Raw genomic sequence first — 19480 nt, 5'->3', positions numbered from 1 at the left:
TATTATCCCACCAGAACTTTGCGTTCCCAAAATGCAGGGCCACTTGTGGTTCCTAGAGTCCTCAAAAGTAGATTGGGAACCAGAGCCTTTAGTTATCAAGCTCCTCTACTGTGGAACCATCTTCTGGTTTCGGTCCGGGAGGCGGACACCCTCTCTATATTTAAGAGTAGACTAAAAACTTTCCTCTTTGATAAAGCTTATACTTAGGGCTGGCCTAGGCCGGCCCCTAGTTATGCTGCTATAGGCTTAGACTGCCGGGGGCCCTCCCATGACGCACTGAGCTCTTTCTTCCTCTCCCTCTCCTTCTGCACACATTCATGTCCCATTAATGCATATTACTAACTCAACTTCTTCCCTGGAGTCCCTGTGCTTTCTTGTCCCGCAGATTCCTAGCGATCATGACTGGACCTCCTGCTGCGGTCCTGCTGTCGTCCTGCTCAAAACCTACTGCAATTACTACTGTTTAGTCATAATCTGATTTAAATCTATTACGACTCTGTACAGCTACTACCATTATTGTTACTACTATTGTTATCAAAATCACCATAATACCTTCTGTATACTTCAATGTCATTATCATTATCTACATTCCAATACTTCTGACATTATTACTGCTGCTATGCATCTCTGCTTGTGTGCTCCTTCCCTCTGCCTCTCTCCCTTGCTCTCTCTCTCGCTCTCCTGCTCTCTCTCTCTCTCCCTCCTTCTCTCTCAACCCAACCGGTCAAGGCAGATGGCCGCCCATCTTGAGCCGGGGTCTGCTTGGAGGTTTCTGCCTTTTAAAAGGCAGTTTTTCCTCGCCACTGTCGCCAAGTGCTTGCTCAAGGGAGAATGTTGGGCTCTCTCTATTTTACAATTTAATTAAAGAGTTTGGTCTAGACCTGCTCTAATTGGAAAGTGTCATGAGATAACTTTTGTTGTGAATTGGCGCTATATAAATAAACTGAATTGAATTGAATTGAATCAGCCGAGTGGAGAAACCAACAGACTGATGTTGTGGCATGTTGGTAACCCCCAAAAAGTACAAAGACGAGTCAGCACAACTATGCTTCACCCCCCGGAAGCCACATTGGCCACTTCTCCAACGGCAGGATATTTACAGCCAAGCAGCCTTGAAAAACCCATACAGACAGGGCTCACCAGTAACAGGAAGCCTACTGGTGAGCTGTGATATGACTGCCTCCCAAGCTTCCCATTCACTCACCCCTGTCCTGCTGGTAATTACAACAGACTGATGTTGTGGCATGTTGGTAACCCCCAAAAAGTACAAAGACGAGGTCCGCATTTTTGTCAACATGACACCTTTGAATGAATCGATGTGTCGGGAAAAGTACGCCCTCCCCTCTGCAGAACAAACCCTAGGCATGCTCACAGATGCGCAGTATTTTTACAAAGTTGGATGTCAATGGGGGCTTTTGGCAAATACTCCTGTCAAAAGAGTCAGCTCTCCATACCACCTTCGTCACGCCATTTGGATGCTATCATTTTAAACTGGACCTTTGGTATCTACTCTCCCCCAGAACACTTTCAAAGCATGATGGTGACTGAGGTTACTTCTGGTCTGCAAGGTGTTGTTTGTCGCATGGTCGACATCCTCATCTGGGGGACCTCAAAGGAATAGCATGACGCAAGCAGAAAAGGCCGGAGTCACACTAAACATGTCAAAGTATGAGTTTGGGAAAGGAGAGGTGACGTTTCTCAGCTACATTAGTTCAGCAGACAGCACAAGGCCAAACCCAGAAAAAAACAGAGAAGAGTCAAGAAATGTAGTTGAGCTCAGGAGCTTCCTTGGTAATGGAACTTCATACCAAATCTGGCAAAAAAAAAAAGACAAACTGCTGAGAGACCTGCTTTCCAAAAAGAACCAGTGGTGCTGGGGTTACAAACAGCAGAGAACATTCAGCAGCTGTAAGGTTTTGGATGCACTTCCTGTTGTTTTTTGTTATGTGTGTTCAATTTCCTGTTCGGTCTGTGATTCCCTGTTCTCTATTGGCTGTCTCTGTTCCCTTGACCTGTTCAACCTCTGCATATATGTAGGGCTTCCTCAACCATGTGTCTTTGCCATATTGTTTGTGCTACCTCGTTGTACCATACTTTGCAGCATTCCTCCTAGTGAGTTTTCCTGTGAACAGATCTTGCTTGTATTCGACTACTGATTCTTCGCTTTTCCCTATCTGTAGCGTTGCCTGATCCTTTTGACTGTCTTTGGTTTTGAACCCTATCTGCCTTATTTGGGTTTTGATTGTCCCCCCTTTTTTCGGACTGTATTTTTGGATTTTGGCCTCTGTATTAAAGTATCTGAATTGAGGACCTTCCATTACCTTGGTGTGCTTTTGTCCTCTCTGCTAGTGAGTCAACCAGTCTTACAGTACAATCTGATTCAGCAGAGAATGAGGCAGCCCATTCTGCTCTGGCGTCACAAGGAAAGTGTCTACATGAGCATGAGCAAACCTTGACTGATCTATCTGCTGGAGTCTCCACATGTTCCAGAAAGTCTTTCAGTCCTCCATGTCTGAGTAGCTGAAGTCTCTCGCGGCTCAGACACAGCAAATCCTGTCCCGTCTGGACCCTGCTGGCTCTTCTGTTGTGGTACCACCAGTTACCCCTCCTCCCATGCTGCAACCACTACCCATGCCATATTCCGAACCACGGACTCCCCCCATTGGAAGGTATGATGAGTCTCCAGAGACTTGTCATTCCTTTTTGACTCTCTGCTCCTTAACATTTGAACTGCAGCCCTCTTCATTCCCAACTGAACGTTCTAAGGTGGCTTACATGGTAGCTAATTTCACTGGAAGGGCACATGAGTGGGCAACAGCTGAATGGGAGAAATGCTCCGATATCCGTTTATCAGTGGGGGGGTTCTCTAAGGCTTTGATGAGGGTTTGGGGGCTTAGCACCTCTGCACGGGAGGCAGCGTGGGGATTGTTTACTCTCAGGCAGGAAAGTAGTTGGGTTTCTGATCATGCCATCAGGTTCAGAACCTTGGCAGCTGAGTGTGAGTGGAATTCTCAGCCTCTTTCTGATACATGCTTAAGTAGCCTGTCAGAAGAAATAAAGAACTACCTAGCCCATCTTGATTTACCCACTAGTTTCAAGGATTCGGTGGCCCTTACTATTAAAATTGATAACAGGCTATGGGAACACAAGAGACTCAGAGGGGATACAGCACCTAGTGCATCTTGCCAGTGGGGGCAGCACAACTATGCTTCACCCCCAGAAGCCACATCGGCCACTTCTCCAAGGGCAGGATATTCACAGCCAAGCAGCCTTGAAAAACCCATACAGACAGGGCTCACCAGTAACAGGAAGCCTACTGGTGAACCGCGCTATGACTGCCTCCCAAGCTTCCCATTCACTCACCCCTGTCCTGCTGGTAATTACATTGCACTTCATTTAGCAGACGCTTTTATCCAGTGACTTACAGAATGAGTAACAAGTTTCAGTACAATAGAATTAGACTAAAGCAATAAGAGCTAAGACATAATTAAAAGTGTTTAAGTAGAAGAGGAAGAGTGGAAAGCAGGAGAACATGATAGAGTGAAGGGGGGTTAGGGTTGTTAGGAGAGAAGGTACAGTTGGAAGAGGCAGAAGATAGCCATGGCCTGTACAAGAAGCTGAGTGGCATACTGAGATAGGTGAGGTCAGATTTTGTTGTAGAGCGCATAGCGACATGACTGTGATACAGATGCAATGTGATCAAAGAAGGAAAATTGGTCATCAATCATGCCACCTTAGTAGGGGCGAGAGAGGTGGAGGCTCTTGTGCAGGATATCGTTCCAAATAGAGTGTTTGGCCGGAATAACCAGGAGTTCAATCTTAGAGATGTTTAGTTGCAAGTGGTGTGCCTTCATCCAGGCAGAGATGTTAGAAAGGCATAAGGAGATTCGAGCTGAAATAGTGGAGTCCCTTGGTGAGAACATCAGGTAGAGCTGGGTGTTATCAGTATAGCAGTGATATGAGAACCCATGTGAGTTGATTATAGGTCCCAAGGAAGTGGTGTATATTGCAAAGAGAAGGGGCCCCATCACTGAGCCCTGGGGGACCCCTGTGGATAGCACATGGGGTGCAGAAGTTTGCCCCAGCCATGAAGGACTGAAGGATCACCCAGAGAGGTAAAGTTTGAACCACGCCGGAGATGCCCATATTCGAGAGTATAGTTAGCAAGATGCTATGGTTAACAGTGTCGAAGGCAACTGATAGCTAATGTTAAAATTAGTAACACCATCACTAACATTGGGTATATTTTACCCGATATAATATCCTGGATAAAATACAGTTTTCATTAATTTATGTAAAAGTACAACACTGCATGCCAAATTGTAGTACTCTTCTTTAATTTCCCAATATACAATATCACATAAAATAAAAAGAAGGTACCATGGGGGACCCTTTAAAAAGGCAGCAAAATTATTGAAAAATCAGGTAATCCTTAAAAAGAAATTTCCAAACAAAAAAAATAATGGAGCTGGGAACTTTTCTTTGGTCCACCCATTCCTGGGACATGTGAGCCTTGTCTGGTGAAGGCACAGTCTTCCTGGATCACTGACAATTGTGGGAGAGATAGACAAAAAATGGCATTTTTTGAGAGGGGAAAAATGACCAATTTTTTTTTACTATATGAATTTTCTGTGATGTTTATTCATAGCCATTATACTAATTAAAGATTACATGCAAATTCTGGGACAACTCTAACTTACCTTATGCCTTACATGCAGTCGGTACAGGCAGGGTAGTAATGGCGAGGACACACTGGTCAACGGCAGACATGACACCTGTGTCGTGTCTTCCTGTCCGAGTCTGTGGGGCAGTCAGCACACCTTACTAAGGGACCTCCGCTTTCTACTGCCACTGGTCCAACCTCACCCACAGAAGTGCTAGGTGTAGGGATGTTGCTCACACTGCAGATGAGGATTCTGAGCTGACGTGACAGACTTGAAGCGAGAGCCTCTGCTCTGGCCATGGCTTGATGAGTGCCATTGCCAAAGCCTCCATATGCGGCCTCCTCTTCATTTGTGTATCTTCTCTCTTCATGGCATTCTCTTTGTGTATGATCCATGAGTTTATCACACCAGCGTTCATCATGCAATATAGCACACACAGTGGCCACCTCTTGGTTTTTCTTTCGCAGCCGTACTGAGCACATATCTGGTCGAAAGTATCAACACCTCCCTTCGTTTGGTTGTAAAATTCGATCACTTCAGGCTTGTGAGTGGTTCCAATACTTGGTTGTATGTGCAAAGAGCGCCTGATTTAAACACACAAACACTAACATCGGGTAAATTCCACCCATAAAATATGTTACTCTCTATCACTAATGTCGGGTGAAAATCAACCCGAATGCATGCCACTTGAAAAAACCATAGATGGGAGGGGGGAAACAAACATACCATTAACGACATCAGTGAGCAGCTTGAAGCTACCCAAGGACCCATGCAACTCAGACATCAGCAACACAATGAAAATCACATGACAAGAATTGTGTGGGTGAAAATCACCCGACATTAGTGTTCTAGGGTTAAGTAGGATGAGGACCGAGGAGTTGACCTTCAGCTCTTCAGCTCAGTTTTCAAGGTCTCTGTCACAGACAGCAGGGCCATTTCAGTGGAGTGACCACTTTGAAACTGTTTAGGGTGGTGTAGCTCGTTCAGGCTTAGGAAATCAGAGGTCTGCTTAAAAACAGCCCTTTCAATGACCTTAGATAGGAATGGAAGCAGTGAGACCGGCTGGTAGTTTTTAGGTAGAGCAGCGTTGAGAGAAGGCTTTTTAAGCAGGGGTGTTATCCTGGCTTGTTTGAACATAGCTGGAAATGTTCCAGTAGCCAGTGTGGATTAATAAATATTTAACATGCCTTATTTTGTTTTATGCTATATGTTTTATGCTGTATTATTAATGGTATAATTAATAATGTTATAATCATATAGAACTGGTTGTTTGTCTCAGGACTGCACACTCTGAGGGAGATAGAGGTATCATGCATAGTAGGAGAAGGACACCATATCTCAAGTCACTCTGACCGATGGGCGAAGACACTGATACACAACCCCTCCCCTCCGGCTTGAGTGGAAAGGTGTTGAGACTAGCAACCAGTGCTATCTTAAAGTATATATAATGATGTACTTCCTTGAGTGCTTCAGATCCCACTTGGCGTTTGGCTGAAGCAGACTTGTGTTCTGAGGTGGGATCTTCAAAGATCTTTGTTTCTAAAATAAATAACTCTGTTTTAAGGCTATTTCAACAACTCTGTTTTAACTCTCTCACATCAACCTACTCGGGGAAGCAAGTGGGCTTCAACAATTTTGGGGGCTCGTCCGGGATGTGAGGAGTTTTTTGATCTGACCTAAAACCAAACTGTACACCGAGGACACAGCGCTGTGGTCGACCTAAAACAAAGGTAAAGCAGAAACCTGTTGTAACGAATTCTGCATATTGAATACTCTTAAATAAGAAGGCAATCTGTGTCTGCAAGTGTGAAGTTTCCAAATTCAGAGTCTGTTGAATATTCAGAGGATAAAAAAAATAAAAAAATAAAGTGTGAATAAGTGAAAAACAAAGTAAGGAACTGGAACAAAAAAAAAAGAAAAAAGAGGTTAAAAGATCGATTGTAGATCTTGTCCTTGGTCGTGGCGGACCCCACCGTCCTCTGACGAGGGGATGGAGCCAAGGAGGCAGCTGGGTTAGAGTCCCGGGGAGGTGAGGACCCCCGAATTCTGAGTTAGAAGAGCGGTGTCTCTTCAAATATTGGGTTAGAGTCCCTAGGAGCGGCGTCTCCTTAAAAGCTGAAAGGATAAAAGTTCCAGAGTTGGTGAGTAATGAATAAATGTGATATTGTGTGTATGTGTGACATGTCTGGGTAATTGGGGATAAAACAGATAAATAATAGAATTCAGCGGTGTCTTCAGTGCAGAGCATTATGACAGTGTCGTGACAAAACTGCAGGACAGACTCTGGCGCTTGGAGACTTTAGAGCGGTGGCAGCTGGATGCATGACGGGAGCAGACCTGAGGGAGATTTAGGAGGAGGCTAATACGAGACGCTCTACTGATAACACACCATTTACTAGGGTACGCACTGACATAGGCAAAGCAATGAGAGAGAAGTATCCATTGCCCAACGCTGCAATGGTTCCAAAATTACAGTGGGCGCCTGAACAGCACCCATGCGAGTTCCTAGATAAATGTAAGGACACGTAGATCAAACACACAGGTGTCCACCCAGGGCCAAAAGGGGTACAAAGGGAATGGTACAGACAGGCGGTGTTAGAGGGTGTTCCAGAGGAGGTCAGAGAAGCCATGAAAGGAAATCCAGACATGCCAGGGTGTGATTCACATGTGTGGGAAAAACATTTAGTGCACCACCTCACTTGAGCACAAGACAAACAGCAAAAGGAGCGGGACACTATTAAAGAGCTTCAGGGTCAATTACTGAAGCTACAACTGAACGAGGCCAGACAAAAAAGCAAATGACAAAAAGAGAAAAGAAAAAGGTGAAGCCGTGAATGTAATTGTTACTGCTGAGAACAATGATACTCATGATTTGTTTCCTGTTCCCTCTTGAATAGAAAAAAGCTGCCCGAGATACCCACCATACGGCAGAGGAGGAGGCTCCGGGGGCTGGCCACAGTGGGGAGGAGAATGGACGAGAGGACGTGGGGGAAGGGGCGGACCGCCAAAGGGACAGCCGGGAGGAAACGTGTGCTACTACTGCAACCAACCAAGACACTGGGTGAAAGACTGTTCCAGTATACCGCAAAGGGGCCAAGGTTGAGGCGATCCACCACGCCCAGGCCTGACGCAGGCACTCAATCACCAAGCATCACCTACAGTATCCAGTATCCCATGGTGAACTGGGATGACTGGGTGGAGTGGGGAACACACCACAGAGAGACCACGACAGCAGACCCGATGCTGTCTATAAAGTCAATCTATTGGGGAGAGATCTCCTCATCAAACTGGGGCGTCCACACTGTGTAGCCTGGACAGACTCATAGTGACATTGCCAGCTGAGAACCACAGGGCAATACCTCCTCCAGTCTGTGGAAGAGCAGTATGCGGACATCTACTGGGCTCTGTTGCAACCTGAAACGCCTGAGCACAACGGCATCCTCTCGGCCTACCTGCAGTGGAAACCCTGGCTCTCACTGCTCGAGCCCTACATCTCTCCTCCTGACCCAGCCCACGTGACCCTCTTCTATGACAGACTGCAAACTGAGTGGTATCAAGACGGGTTCCAAGAACAGCTACAAGGTAAAAGTTGGCGAATACACTCCACCAACATATATGTGGTTCCAGAGGGAGTTGTAGCAGCGGTCATGCTCACAGAAGTTCAACTAGATTGGTATATGGTGTCAGAAGAGGCAGTTTCTCACATCTCAATAGCATTATATTCTAAACATCAGGAAAAAACTGGGAGCCGTGGTTAAACACGCTCTGGCTCAGACTGATTGGACACTTACACAAATCCCTCATCTTCACTGCTAAGCTAAGACATATCACATTGGTTGACATGCGACATGGCTAACCCTCACACTCCGCATGGAACACCCCTGTCCTGCCAGTAGAAAAGAAAGGGACAGGTAAATACAGAACGGCGCACGACCTCAGAGCCATTAATAACATCCTTTCCACTACTACGGTGCCCGTAGTAGTGCCCTAATCCATATGTGGCTCTGACTAATCTGGATTCATCTCATTCATGGTTTACATGCATTGATCTGGCTAATGCATTCTTTTGTCTCCCATTAGCAGAAGAGTGCTGTGACATTTTTCATTTACCTACAAGGGTCGACAGCTGGGGTACACCAGGCTACCACAAGGGTTCACACTGTCACCATGGCTGTTCAATCAGGTCCTCATATAGGCTTTAAGTGACTGCATTCTGCCAGACAACACCACACTCATTCAGTATGTAGATGGTCTCTTCCTGGCGGCACCCACAGCTACTGTCTGTCTTACAGCAACCAGCTCTGTCCTGCAACACTTAGCCAGAAAAGGGTTTAAGGTAAGTAAAGCCAAATTACAGATAGCTAGGAAACAGGTTTTATTCCTAGGCAGAGCGATCTTCCAGAAAGGAGCAGGGATGTCTCCAAAAATTGGCTACTGCCACTGACTTGGCCTTACCAGACTACACGTTGCCATTCTACCTTGATGTTTCTGGAACAGAAGCAGTTGTTAATGGCATTCTGTTCCAGAAAAAAGGGGGAGAAAAAACAGTGCTAATGTACATAACTGCAATAAACAAATCCATCAAACACGAGGCAGAAATGAGGGAACAATGCAGCAGATCATGCAGCAAAGATGGCGGTTGGGTATCAGGTAAAACGAGAACTAATGTGTTCAGAAGAAGAGATGGAACTGAACCAGAACTAACTGACATTATAAGATTGCAAAAGGGGTCTCACCACAGGAGAAAACGCTCTGGAAAGCCCGAGGAGCTACGGAGGTGGGAGGACTGTGGAGGAGTCTGGATGGACGTCTTATTCTACCCCAGGCATGAGAAAAACAGCGCTAGAGGAGGCGCATGGAGTAGGACACGTGGGAGCGGCACAGATGCTGAGAAACCTGGAGAACTAGTGGCATCCTCACTTGAAAGATATGGTAAAACACTGGGTAATAACATGTGAACTTTGCACCAAGTACAATGCCAGACCGACCATCAAACTCGAACCGGGTAAGTATCCTCTCGAAGTATGACCAGGGAAAGAAATTATCATAGATTACACAGATATGATAACCACAGTGAAAGGGTACAGTTATGTGTTGATGTGTGTGGATGCGTATACAGGGTGGCCGGAGGCGTGTCCAACAAAAAGGGAGGATAACAAGTCAGTGATTAAGTTTCTGATTAATCACTACATTCCTCGACATGGGTTCCCAGAGAAAATTCGATCAGACAATGGGACTCACTTCAAAAATCAAGACCTCCAGCAGGTGGAGGCAATGCTAGGGCTGAAACATTCATTTGGCATGGTTTACCACCCGCAATCACAGGGCAAGGTTGAAAGGATGAATCAAACAGTTAAGCACAAATTGGCAAAAATATGTGCACAGACTAACCTGACCTGGCTAGATGCTCTACCCCTGGCACTCATGTCCATTCGAAGCTCCATTAACCAGAGCACAGGGTTCTCTCCTCATGAGCTACAAACAGGGAGAGCTTTTCCAGGTCCCATGACAAAATTGATTGGGATTGGTGAAGACAAACAAAACCTGACCACAAGAGCATATTTTAAAGAACTGCAGGCTTTCAGTTCAGCTTTTGCCAAACAGGTCACGGACCGACACGAGGGGGCGCACGAGGCTTCGTCGCAGAGGTGAATTGGGTCCTGTTGCGGGTAATCAAACGCAAGTGGTCGGAACCAAGGTGGACTGGACCGTTTCAGGTGGTAGAGAGAACCTCGCATGCAGTGCGACTGAAGGATAAAGGAGACACCTGGTACCACTGGAGCCAGTGTGCAGCAGCGGAAGAACCGCAGCAGTCCCTCTTCGAGGTCCACCAGGACCTCCAGGCAGCAAACACGGCCCGGGTCGGGCGTGAGTCACACACACAAAAGGGGCAGAATAATCCCTGTGTGCTGACTAGGTGACAGGGCAGTCTACCCCTGGCACTGAAGAACAGAAGACAAGACGTCACGGGAGGAGGTGAAATAGCGCTCCTCTCCTGCGTGTGGCGTGCGAAGCCACCAACCTCCAAAACAGACCCCTCTGAAACCTATGAATATAATAATCAGAGAACAAAACAAATTGACTAAGCAGGTGGTATCACTCATACAGAGAACAGAGTTGATTAAAATCTTCTCATTCAGGTATATTACCAACACTTGTGGGTGGCAGATAAACTTTCCAATTGGGCTTTTCTATATTACATATACGTTGAACGAAATCCGATGGTGAAACGGTATGATTTGAGAATTTAAGAAGTTAAGATAGCACGCAAAGATGTCCGACTGTCAGTTATCTTTCTTTATTGTCTGTTGGTTTATTGTATGTGTGGCTTTCATTCTTGCTCTAATAAAACTCTCGCTGTGCGGTCATACCAGACTATAAACGGGATAAGTTGTGCAGCTGCTAGAATTGAGTCATAATTCATTTAATGTTGTATCTTTGCTATTTTAAGTGTAAACTGTTGCATAATCAACTTCAAACCATTGACAGGGTAAAGAAAAGAGAAGTGATGTATGGTAATGCTAAATGGCTAGCAGGACTCAGCCTGCTGGCCGTGCTGATTGTAACTTTAATATTACTCTTGTGTGAATCCACTGACCAACACCCTGCCTCCTCCACGATAGCTTCTAGAGCCAAACGAGCAACCGCACCAGGCAGAACGACAGACTATTGTTTGCAGCGATATGGCGGAATCGAATTAAATTACACCATAGGGAGTACGACCACGTTTGTATTCGACCTGTGTTCAGTTATCCCATGTGGCAACCAACCTGGTGACTGGAGTATGGTGAGAGCATACACTGGAGGACACTGGAGCCCTTATAAATTAAAGGCACCATCCCAAAGCAGATGGGGCCAGGTAAAATTCCAACGTAACTTCGACACAACTTCGAACTCACTCTCACTGTCAATAGGTGGGTGGCAGCAAGGTCCTTATGCTCTTAGTACCAGCGCCAAATCATTTTTACCTAGTATTGGGTGTAGAACACACCGGTATGGACACCAAGGGGTTAATTAAAATCAATCTGGTTGATCCACCTGAACCAAGTATCCTATTTCCGACACACACCAGCCACAAACAGCCACAAACCCACACCTACCCCTGACATCTCATCCAGTGACATTGTAGCTATTGATTATACCACACTAAAACCCCTAGACATAATACAAATCTCCACAGGATACAGAGATAGTAACCACTGGAGGAGTGGATGACAAATATGTTTGGTCAGTGGTTTAATTTTGTCACTTATGGTCTCTATTGCTACTTTTGTGGGAATTTTGGTTACTTGCGGATGTTGTTGTGTACCCTGTATTCGAACTCTCACTGTTAGATTCATCACAGCCACAGTAGAGAAGGGTAGCGCCCCTGTTCCAAGGCACATGATGCTGTTGTTGCAAAGATGGACTCTGATGGGGAGGATGAACAGGATAGGGTTATCAGAGAGTTTGAAATTGACATTCGTAAGTGATCTCTTAATAGAGATCAAAAGGGGGAATTGTGGATTAATAAATATTTAACATGCCTTATTTTGTTTTATGCTATATGTTTTATGCTGTATTATTAATGGTATAATTAATAATGTTATAATCATATAGAACTGGTTGTTTGTCTCAGGACTGCACACTCTGAGGGAGATAGAGGTATCATGCATAGTAGGAGAAGGACACCATATCTCAAGTCACTCTGACCGATAGGCGAAGACACTGATACACCACCCCTCCCCTCTCGCTTGAGTGTAAAGGTGTTGAGACTAACAACCGGTGTTATCTTAAAGTATATATAATGATGTACTTCCTTGAGTGCTTCAGATCCCACTTGCCGTTTGGCTGAAGCAGACTTGTGTTCTGAGGTGGGATCTCCAAAGATCTTTGTTTCTAAAATAAATAACTCTGTTTTAAGGCTATTTCAACAACTCTGTTTTAACTCTCTCACATCAACCTACTCGGGGAAGCAAGTGGGCTTCAACACCAGTGAGCTGGTGTGACTGAGAGAGTGAAAGCTTAAAGTAATCCAGTGGGTATGGGATCAAGTGGACAAGTAATAAGACGGCTACATGTTAGGAGTTTGGAAACCTCACCCTCTGTGAGAGGAATGAAGGATGATAAGGTAGTGCCATTGACTGGGGGAGACAGGTTGTTTCTGAATAGATCAGAAAACTGGTCGCTGATGGCCACCACTTTGTCAGTGAAGAAGGAGGCAAGAATATTAGTAGGATACAGCAGTGTTTTGAGGGAGGCAAATAGTTTCCGAGCATCAGTGGAATTGTTAAGTTTGTCATTGTAGAAAGTCGTTTTGGCAGGACTGATGCTGGAGGAGAAGGAGGACAGGAGTGCCTGGTAGTTTAGGAGATTGGCTGAGTCGTGTGAGTCTCTCAGAGGGCCTGTGATCAGTTCGCATTTTCCGGAGGGTATCAGTCAGCCATGGGTAGGACTGCTTGGCACAGGCTGGTTTGGTGTATAGAGGACACAGGCTATCCAGAGTGTTACTCAGCGTAGTACATAGAGATTTGGTTGCATCATTAATTTCCAGAGCAGAAAAAGTGCTGAGCGGAGGCAGACCGGAGGTAACCAGGGAGGAGAAGTGATCAGGGGACAAGTTTTGGAGGTTGTGGCAGAGGAGGTGGAGCAGCAGATTGTTCCTTGAGTGAGATGGAGAAGTGGATGATGTAGTAGTCAGAGGATGGAGAGGTGTGACTAATGGACCATCGGCTGAACAGTTGCGGGTAAAGATTAGGTCCAGAGCTTTGCTAGCTTTGTGAGTAGGGGGGCTGAGGATCTGTTTCAGGTTGAAAGAGTTGGTCAGGGAAAGGAAGTCCACTGGTTTTGGATTGTCTAAGTGGATGCTTATGTCACCAAGGACAAGCAGGGGATAGTCATGGTCAGGGATGGAAGACAGCAGAGTGTCCAGCTCACCCACAAAGTCACCCAGTTGTCCTGGCGTATGGTAAATAACAACCACATAGATTTTGATGGGAGTCGTAAGCATAATGGTATGGCATTCGAAGGAAGTGTATGAGATTGGAGGCAGCAGTTGTTTGTATTGTGTCTCCTTCCTGGGATACATCATCTCTCCAGGTCAAATCAAGATTGACCCAGAGAAGATCAGTGCTATGTTGGACTGACCAGTCCCCTCAGGCCATAAACAGCTCCAAAGGTTCAATCAAAGGGTTGAAGCAAGGCATCTGGACTTTAGAAGATTAACTTGAAGGCGCTTCACTGCTAATCCAAGCAGCTGAAAACTGTTTGGTGCGGAAACAAATATATATACCTCAGCGGGTGTGACTAAGTGAAACTAATCAAACAAAGGATCTGATAGTCCTGCAAATTTGCCTGTGTAGTCTGACTGCTAGTGATGGCCCTCTGTGTCTTGAAAAAATCCTCTGTGTCTAACGACTGACTATCTGTGTCTAATGACTGGCTAATGGCTATGAGCCTGTTCCTGAGTTCTTGCAGGACCAGTTAACAACCTGTTGTTCTTATGGCTTTCATGTGACTTGGAGTGAAACTTCCTGGGTATGGATGGGAGGAGAGCATTGTATGTGCAAGAGAGATGATGTCTGAGGCCACCACCTCTGTTAAGTGAAGGTTTTTCCAACTTGACATAGATGGCTTCCTTGACACCTCTTGACACCAGTTTCTGTCTAAGTGTAATCATGGGTTTGAAATGGACCGGGATGTCATGGTTGTTGAAAATTTTCTCTGATACTCCTGACACATAGGGAATGACAATGTTCCTTCTCTTCCTGTTGTTGTCCACTCACCACAACCACAACTCACCCGTGACAGTTTTATCCCCGATCCAGCATCCAGGTGTGTAGTGAGGTACCCACTACTCGTCCCACTCTTCATCTGTCCGTTTGTAAAGACTCTGGTCCTTCATACACTCACATACACTCACATATACGCATTTCCAGTCCGGCTCCACTGCTCCTCTGCGGAAGCGCGTGCCGCTGCAGGGGCGGACCTTATCGAGCACGGGGAAAGGGGGCACATCCCATTGCGCTCAGGGGTGTTTATATTTCTTTATGGTGTTGGTTAGGTAGTGTTTGTATAAAGTTATTGTGTGGTGTGTGAATATATGAAGTGTGGGTAAAGCGCATTCTTTATTTTTGTATTGATTTATTATGATTACTAATATTGAATGGACCATTATGATTTTCGATGATCCCCTCAATAATGGTTTGAACCATTTGGACTCAACCAGCAGCCTTATTTAAAGGAGCTTCATTTACCTTCTGGTTTTCTTGGAGAGAAGTGTTATGAGCTGCTGTGAGTCTATGATATTGCTGTTTTGTTCTTGTGTTTTGTCTGCTCTCAGACTGTGTGTCGAACATTTGTGTTGCGGGAAAATAAAAAGGTTTTCCTGCCATCTGAAGCTTCGCTACCTCCTGTTTTCAACCTCTTCCACCTGAATCCGAACTTGCCTAGATCCCTTTATTCGGGGAGACCACTCTGGTCCCTCACAGAGTCAAACAGTAGGTACTGGTCTGTGTGAGTGGGTTTCCTGTACACTTCCACATTAAGGCTTCTGTCATCCTCAATGTGGACTGTGCAGTCCAAAAAGGCCAGATTGTTGTCACTGGTGTCCCCTCGTCTGAACTTGATGTTGTGGTCCACTGCATTAATGTGATCTTTGAATCGTTCCACTTCCTGGGTCTTGATCTTGACCCAAGTGTCATCCACATATCTGAACCAGTGGGTGGGAGGTGTTCCAGGAAAGGACATCAAAGTTCTTCTTTCCACTTCTTCCATGTAAAGGTTGACCACAATAGGAGACACCGGTGATCCCATAGCACAGCCATGCTTCTGCCTGTAAAAATTATCTTGTACTGAAAGTAGGTTGTGTTCAGGCAAAGGTCCAATAGATCACAGATGTGGTCTGGAGAGAGATTAGTTCTGTCGTTAAATGTGTTATCTTGTGAAAGGCGTCTTCTTACCATCTGTGTGGCTTCTGAGGTGGGGATGCAAGTAAACAAGGAGGTGACATCAAAGGAGACCATGGTGTCCTCTGGGTCCATACTGATCTTCTTGAAATGTTTCAGTCTGGTTTCAGAGCCCATCACAGCACAGAAACAGCACTGGTTAAAGTCACAAATGGCATCCTCATGGCATCAGACCGTGGGCTTGTCTCCATACTTGTTTTACTAGATCTCAGTGCTGCTTTCGACACTGTAGATCACAGCATTTTATTACACAGATTAGAACATGAGACTAGGATCACAGGGACTGCGCTACGCTGGTTCAAATCATATTTAACAGATAGATTTCACTTTGCTCAAGTTAATAATGTTTCCTTTTCATATATAAGGGTTAGCCTCGGTGTTCCACAAGGTTCAGTGCTTGGGCCGATCCTGTTCACTTTATACATGCTCCCTCTAGGAAATACTATTCAGAAACATGGCATAAACTTTCATTGTTATGCTGATGACACTCAGCTGTACTTATGCTTAAAGCCTGAAGAAACAGAGCCATTAGCCAGACTTCACCTGCGTAATATTGCTAAGATTAGGATCGTCCTCTCTCAGAGTGATGCTGAAAAACTTGTCCATGCTTTCGTTACTTCTAGGCTGGACTACTGCAACTCACTATTGTCAGGATGTCCAAATTACTCTGTTAATAGCCTGCAGCTGATCCAGAATGCAGCAGCTAGAGTTTTAACAGGAATCAGTAAAAGGGATCACATCTCCCTCATCTTAGCTTCTCTCCACTGGCTTCCGGGAAAATTCAGAATAGACTTTAAAAATCTCCTACTTACATATAAGGCCCTAAATGGACTAGCCCCATCATACCTGCAGGATCTAATAGTCCCATATATTCCCAATAGATCACTCAGATCACAGAGTGCAGGTTTACTTGCAGTTCCCAGAATTCATAAAAGTAGAACGGGAGGACGAGCCTTTAGCTATCAGGCACCCCTACTGTGGAACCAGCTGCCAATCTGGGTTCGACAGGCAAACACCACCTCCACTTTTAAGACTAAACTTAAAACCTTTCTGTTTAGTAAAGCATATAGTTAGCACCAAATAAAGTGTGTAGGGCTGGTAGGCATAGTTACACTCAACTCATGTTATACAGCCACAGGTAGAATAGGTCTGACTAACTGTTAATCTCTATCATAGCTAAACTGCTATAGGCCTATGCTGCCAGGGGACACAAACATGATCCACCAAGCAGTTCCCCCTCCTCCTTTTCCTCTTCTATCCTCTCCCCTCGTCAGATTAACATGCAGTTCATTATTTTATGTCACTAACTGTGTGTCCAGTTCTCCTCGTAGTCTTGTGTTTCTCCCTCCCTTTCTCTCTCTCTCTATATATATATCTTTCTGCAGGTATCTCTCCATCCAGATCTTCAAGTTGAACTGTAGCCGGCTCTATGACCAACCCAATGTCTACTGTTGACAACTGCCTGTCATTCTTCTGTGCACCGACTATCAACAGAGGATGTTGCTATGATGTTATGTTAAGCCCTTTGAGACAAACTGCTTGTAAAAATGGGCTATACAAATAAAGTTGACTTGACTTGACTTGACTTAACCTTGTTCAAAAAATCCTGGGAGTTGTGGATGCGATGAGGAGTGTGTCCCACTTGTGGTACCAAGATCTTAGACAGGTGTTTGGCCACCTTGTATGTGACCGAATTTGTGCTGCTGACGATGGGTCTGAGGGGGACTCCTTTGTGTATCTTGGGGAGTCCATACAGGCGTGGAGTGGCCTCTCCAGGATAGAGCTGAATAGAGCTTGCGGTTAATTATTTGACATGCTCTTTATGTTCTTGGGATTTGCACTTATTGTGATTCCCTACTTTAAAGTGGCATTATTCTATATTTTCTCATTGTCAACAAATTCCATGAAAAGTCCCAAATCAACAGTGTGTTAATCAGTATCTGAATAATTTCTGACTTCCCTACTTGGCCTGTGACTTTTGGCTTCAGGCCTATTGTTTCCTCCTGAAGTGCTATGTTTACACGAACAAGGAACACAATTAAGTTTTAGCAGAGAACCAATCTTCAGGGAAGGCAGGTAAACCTGAACAAAGACGTAGAAAGATTGGTTTACAGGGAACAATACCCGAAAATGCTAAGAGGCCACACTGAAACCACGAGTGGCTGGAACAGTCTGGCAAAGAAGGAGTGGGAAGACAGGTCTATATAAAGGCAGCAGGCAGAGGACAGTTGATTGGTGGTATTTATATATGTAAACTGTATTTTTGGGACTATTTTCAGGGGTGGATAAATCCACATTTGGGACTGATTTAAATTAAACTGCAATGTGGGTGTGTGTGCTCATGGTACTGAAGGAGCATGTCACCCAGTGCAACAGTGTGGCTCATTGATGTGTTTAACATTATTATCATTATTATTTTACAATGGAACTCTGCAGCACAGAGAAAGAAGATACAACAGGCTTTGAATACACACACAATTAGTGGAACAGTTCATTGTCGGTTTGCAGTGCACATCTGATTTGTCAAAGTCAAAAGTCAAAGTCATTTGTCAATTCTGCCACATTTGCAGCACATACAAAGGATTAAAATTGTATTTCTCTAAGACCCATGGTGCAGTGTGTAGAACACAAAGCAGTAAACACATAAAATATTAAAAAAGCTAAGGGCATGCAAAATACATTAGTAAGTAAGGAAAAAGAAAAACTGTCAGTAAATATAGAATCTCTTCTGATTCAGATAGCCATTTGACTTGAAGTGTTCCAAACAGTTACCCAGGATATAGCTTGGACAAGGAATCCTGCTTGGTCAGCATGACCAGATACTCAAGACCCCTGATCCATGCAAGCTTTTTGTCCCAGCTACAATTGTGATCTAGGGGCCTGTTGAGCCCAGTTCTCACTGGCAGCAACTGTTGCAACTGTCCCTGTACAATGTATTAATATTACAAATATTATTTTCATATTCAAATTACAGTCCAATTTTCTCAAATGTCAGTTTTGTATAATGATTGTCTATAATTTTTGGGGCAGTCATGGATCAGCGGTTAGGGTATCGGACCCGTAACCGGTGGGTCGCTGGTTCGAGTCCCCGTACCGGTGTCCATGGCTGAGGTACCCTTGAGCAAGGTAACTAACCCCCACTGCTCCCCGGGCGCTGCACGCGGTCGCCCACTGCCCCGGGTTTGCTGTGTGTGTGTGCACGTCACTTGGGTGGGTTAAATGCAGAGCCCGAATTTCGTTGGAGTGAGTTCCCTCCAATGACAAATATGTCTCTTTCTTCTTCTTCTTCTATAATAGGCAAAATAAAAGTTAATTGCCTCATAAATTGTTCCATTCTTCCTATGTCACTGAAAGCCTACTGTATTTTATATCAATTTTAATCTTACATGTGCACATAAGGCCTACTCATCTAGACAAATCTATAATTGCAATCTGATCAAAGTTGATAAATAAATAACACTGTAATATTATTATAACTTTCGTTTCTGATAATAATCCTTTTATTAAGATTGAAATATATTGTATTTGTAACATGTTGCAACCACCCCCAAACAATGTTGCCACTGTCCCCGGGCCCAGGGTCAGTTGCAACATTTACATCTGACTCAACATTTACATATGACTCCTTACATTCAAATAGAAATTGTAATCATCTTTAAATGGTTTTGACTATTAACAAACAGATGTAAGTTTATTGTATAAAAATTTGGTTTGTCTAATCCAAACCATCTTTGAGTCAAATGCAAAAAGTGTTGCTGTGTCCCTGGTCTCCCCTACTATAAAAGACCGGCTCATTCTTTAGGCCAAGTACTGTTTTTGTGATTGTCTTCTGGTGAACATTCTGTAATTTCATTCAGGCCTACTTCAGCC

General features: G+C 44.7%; 1 pseudogene; it reads right to left on the bottom strand.

Annotated features, from left to right (window-relative positions):
* Positions 1-4638: 4638 nt before the first annotated feature.
* On the bottom strand, positions 4639-14266 carry LOC124058657 (annotated as a pseudogene).
* Between the last annotated feature and the right edge of the window lie 5214 nt (positions 14267-19480).

Source organism: Scatophagus argus, chromosome 5, assembly GCF_020382885.2.
Source record: "Scatophagus argus isolate fScaArg1 chromosome 5, fScaArg1.pri, whole genome shotgun sequence".
Classification (NCBI taxonomy): domain Eukaryota; kingdom Metazoa; phylum Chordata; class Actinopteri; family Scatophagidae; genus Scatophagus; species Scatophagus argus.
The sequence above is the reverse complement of the archived record's forward strand: the minus strand, read 5'-3'. Positions and strand labels throughout refer to the sequence as shown.